The sequence below is a fragment of the Temnothorax americanus genome, unplaced genomic scaffold, assembly GCF_048541705.1.
Source record: "Temnothorax americanus isolate GAGA-0224 unplaced genomic scaffold, ASM4854170v1 Scaffold69, whole genome shotgun sequence".
In the NCBI taxonomy this organism is placed as follows: domain Eukaryota; kingdom Metazoa; phylum Arthropoda; class Insecta; order Hymenoptera; family Formicidae; genus Temnothorax; species Temnothorax americanus.
The window spans coordinates 337,208-342,167 of NW_027509791.1; the positions used below are offsets into that span (position 1 = coordinate 337,208).

General features: G+C 35.3%; 1 long non-coding RNA gene across 1 annotated transcript; it reads left to right on the forward strand.

Annotated features, from left to right (window-relative positions):
* The first annotated feature begins 1,202 nt into the window (after positions 1–1,202).
* On the forward strand, positions 1,203–4,264 carry LOC143905927 (uncharacterized). Its single transcript, XR_013259370.1, has 2 exons — positions 1,203–3,465; positions 3,622–4,264. It is a non-coding gene; the product is annotated as an uncharacterized LOC143905927 (long non-coding RNA).
* The last annotated feature ends 696 nt before the right edge of the window (positions 4,265–4,960 follow it).

Below are 4,960 nucleotides of genomic sequence, written 5' to 3' on the forward strand. Positions count from 1 at the left end.
CGACAACACTTGTACGCTCGAAACTACCCTCGCACAAGGCGTCTCGCGTTCCCAAATACCGAATTCCTCGCAGTCGGAAAACGGCTCACTCTTCGCGGCACGAGCGAAAGAGCGATTCGAGATGCTTCACGCGGCGATCTCACGGATGCGGCTCGCGATGAAACTTGATTACGGACTTCACGCACTGGCGGTCGAGACCACTCCCGATAGGCACAATGTCGCGAACGCCCGGCTCGATGTATCTCTTTTCGCGGCAGAGAACAGAAGAGAGCGCGGATCGATATCGATTATCCTTCGTCCCGATAGGAGACCCTCGGCGGGGGTATGGGCCTCACGAAGGGCAAATCACATTGATCCGCGATGTAACGCGTTGCGCGGTATACATATTTCGGAATACGCGTGCGCGTTTTGCAATCGCGCTGTCGAAACGGTAGCGCGATACTCGGGTGATCTCGGATAAGGTCGAGTCAAGCCCGAGGGTTGTTTGTGCTTACGCCAGGGGCGATTACTTTCGCGACAGCGCCCTGCCACCTGATTTTACCTTAATCCTAAACAATTTCCAGTGGCAATTGTAATCGCAAAGCGCTTTAAAACACATTTAGAAATGTGCCATTGTTAGAAAATAAAATGGAGTTTTCATCTTATACTCCTTGTATGTTCCTTTATTTAGTCAACATTATTTTAAGAAAGGACAGCATTCCATATAGATTGGCCGCCGCTTCCCTATTATGAAAATTATTGCAGGATTGAGAATTACTCTCTCCGGGTTCCAATCTATAAATATATTAAAATCCGCGAGAAAGATGCAACAATTAGCGCTTTAATAATGAATCCATTTTGGGAAAGTGAACGTTTCTTTTATGCTTTAGCAGCACTTTCCACGTTCTCAGCCATGATTGAATGACTCACAAAACATGGTGAAACTGTCCAGCTATCGCACATGTAACTTGATTTTCAGATGAAATCATTATTTCCCAAACGTTTAAAACATTACAGACGTGTTTCCCAAATGATTTCACATCGATTTAAAAAGAAAAAAATTGGTTTTAAAATTATGTCTGCTAACTATACATTCAATTAATTTTTATTAATTATAAATAAACTATTATTTCTTAAACTATGAAGCTATATTCCTAAACTTGCCCAAATGGTTTGCCCTGTTATCTTGTTGGCTGACCTGCGTGGGATGCCCTGTAATTCTGTTGGCTGACCTGCGTGGGATGCGGTTGGCGGTGCCGGTGTGATCTGATTGGAGGACCTGTGCGCGATCAATCTTGTGTATCGACATTGATAGTCGACTATCGGTGAACAAAACTATTGCCGGCTTGGCGGAATTGTTACGCGGAGTGTCAGCGTGTGCCTCATTCGGTTGCTTGGATTGGCTTTGCTAATATCTGTATGAACCTTATGCATGTTAAATTTTACGTGTTTCTTGTGTCGGGGTTACTGAATTCACATGCAGCCTATGTGTTTCAAGTGTAGAAAGTTGATTGCTCATAGGTCGATGGAGTGCAGCAGCGGGTGTAGTAGAGCGTTTCATCCTGGGTGCATTAGGTCTTATTCAGTGTCAAAATACGCTGAATCGTGCTGTATATCTCTATTTTAAAAAAAAGGTAAAGAAAGGCGCCAAGTACACGCATAGTAGTGTATATGTTGTTACCTCGAAAAAAAAACAGTGGTAGTATTATACCTTAAAAAAATCTAAGTAACAAGTGGTAGACGAAATCTTTGTATCTTGAAAAATCTCGAAAAAACCTAAACAGTGGTATCTTCACCTAAAAAAAAAAACAAAGTAGTAGTATTATACCTCGAAAAAACCTAAGTAACAAGTGGTGGACGTAAGCTTTGTATCTCCAAAAATCTCATCACAAAATTACGTTACCTTATCAAAAAATGAGTCGCGCTTCAAGTGATCTATTATTACAATTACAAAAAAGAAATGATATCTCTTTTTAAATTACAGCGCCAATTACAGAGAACATACACTGAGAAAAAAAATTTGTCAATCCCAAGAAATATTTAGTCCGATACGTTCAACTAAACATTTTAGTTAGTTAACTAAACATTAGTTGAATTAATTAATTCTTGATTAAAGAAACGAAATAAATTGTTGAAACAACTAATATTTAGTTAACTAACTAAAATGTTTAGTTGAACGTATCAAACTAAATATTTCTTGGGATTAACAATTTTTTTTCTCAGTATATTTTTCGAGATACAAAGATTACGTCTGCCACTTGTTACTTAGGTTTTTTCGAGGTATAATATTACTACTGCTTTTCTTCGATTAGAATAAAAAATTGAATCATGAAGAATTACACAGAGGTAACAGTACAAAATACAAATATTTTATTAAAATATTTAAACCCAACAAGGGAATACAAGGTATTTAAATACAAAGTTTATATATGTATTTTAAAAGATTTAATCGCATCGCAAAGAATTACAGAGGTAACAGTACAAAAAATAAAAATATTTTATTAAAATACATAAATTTTTCTTGTCAAAAAACTTGGCGCTGCTAGACCTTAAAATTAGGTCAGCTTGGTGTGTGTGTGCGAGCGAGTGGGTGCGAGCGAGTGGGTGTGGGCGATGTGTGTGTGTGTGTGTGTGTGTGTGTGTGTGTGTGTGTGTGTGACGGTGAATAATGCGGCTTATTATTAAGTATAGGATAAGTTAGGATAAGTTTAGATTTTTAAAGCGATTAGAATTAAAAGTATAGAATAAGTATAGAATAAGTAATATTTACATTTGTAAAAGGTCTCTCTCTCTCTCTCTCTCTCTCTCTCTCTCTCTCTCTCTCTCTTTCTCTCTCTCTCTCTCTAGCAGCGCCAAGTTTTTTGACAAGAAAAATTTATGTATTTTAATAAAATATTTTTATTTTTTGTACTGTTACCTCTGTAATTCTTTGCGATGCGATTAAATCTTTTAAAATACATATATAAACTTTGTATTTAAATACCTTGTATTCCCTTGTTGGGTTTAAATATTTTAATAAAATATTTGTATTTTGTACTGTTACCTCTGTGTAATTCTTCATGATTCAATTTTTTATTCTAATCGAAGAAAAGCAGTAGTAATATTATACCTCGAAAAAACCTAAGTAACAAGTGGCAGACGTAATCTTTGTATCTCGAAAAATATACTGAGAAAAAAAATTGTTAATCCCAAGAAATATTTAGTTCGATACGTTCAACTAAACATTTTAGTTAGTTAACTAAATATTAGTTGTTTCAACAATTTATTTCGTTTCTTTAATCAAGAATTAATTAATTCAACTAATGTTTAGTTAACTAACTAAAATGTTTAGTTGAACGTATCGGACTAAATATTTCTTGGGATTGACAAATTTTTTTTCTCAGTGTATGTTCTCTGTAATTGGCGCTGTAATTTAAAAAGAGATATCATTTCTTTTTTGTAATTGTAATAATAGATCACTTGAAGCGCGACTCATTTTTTGATAAGGTAACGTAATTTTGTGATGAGATTTTTGGAGATACAAAGCTCCAGGAGATACGTCCACCACTTGTTACTTAGGTTTTTTCGAGGTATAATACTACTACTTTGTTTTTTTTCGAGGTGATAATAGATCACTTGAAGCGCGACTCATTATTTGATAAGGTAACGTAATTTTGTGATGTGTATCACTTGAGTAATAATTTTTTGGAAATAAAAATAATACTGCTTAGGTTTTTTCGAGATTTTTGGAGATACAAAGATTACGTCCACCACTTGTTACTTAGGTTTTTTCGAGGTATAATACTACTACTTTGTTTTTTTTTGAGGTAAAGATACCACTGTTTAGGTTTTTTCGAGATTTTTCAAGATACAAAGATTTCGTCTACCACTTGTTACTTAAATTTTTTTAAGGTATAATACTACCACTGTTTTTTTTTTCGAGGTAACAACATATACACTACTATGCGTGTACTTGGCGCCTTTCTTTACCTTTTTTTTAAAAAAGGTAATTTTGTACAGATATCACGCCTTTTTGTAGTATTACGCATTGTATAAACAGTATGTACAAGGTGTTATTTCGAGGTATAATACTACCACTTTGTTTTTTTCGAGGTAACAACATAATACATATGTACTACTATGCGTGTACTTGGCGCATTTTTTTACCTTTTTTTTGAAAAAGGTAATTTTGTACGGATATCACGCCTTTTTGTAGTGTTACGCATCTTAATCTTAACAAAAAAAATTACACCTTATAAAGAAATGTGTCTGAAGTTGTAAATATATATATATACACATTGCCGGACATTGCTTTTATGTATAATATGCATGTATATTACGTTGCTTGTATAAATTATTTCTTACCAACTTTTTCCAAAAATTATTTTTACGTCAGACATAATTTTAATTCATCCAATTTTTATTATGTCTAAACATAATTTTTGTCCAATTTTTATTATGTCTAGACATAATTTTAATTCAGCGATTTTTATTATGTTATGACATAATTTTAATTCTGCCGCTAAGGAAATTTTAAGTCGATTTTTATGAATCAAGCTTGAATTCAATGTTTAGGTGTCCCAGGTTGCCGATGACGAGGTCCACATAGCGCGCTCTATAGTTTTCGGTGTCCAGGTGTATTAATACCTTGAATTTGATGGCCACGTGTTCCAAGTTGCCGATGACGAGGTCCACATAGTGCGCTTCGTAGTTTTCGGTGTCTACATGTATTAATACCTCGAATTCGATATCTACGTGTCCTACATTGGGTGCGTTCAGCCGATACTTTGCTAGCCTAGCAATCGTGAGCAGTCGCTCGTTTTCGCTCGTTTCCTCTTTTTTGACTTACTGGATTAAAAAGAGAAGAAACGAGCACAAACGAGCAACTGCTCACGATTGCTAGGCTAGCGGAGTATCGGCTGAACGCACCCATTCAGATTTAAAGTTATTAATACACCTAGACACCAAAAACTATGAAGCGCATTATGTGGACCTCGTCATC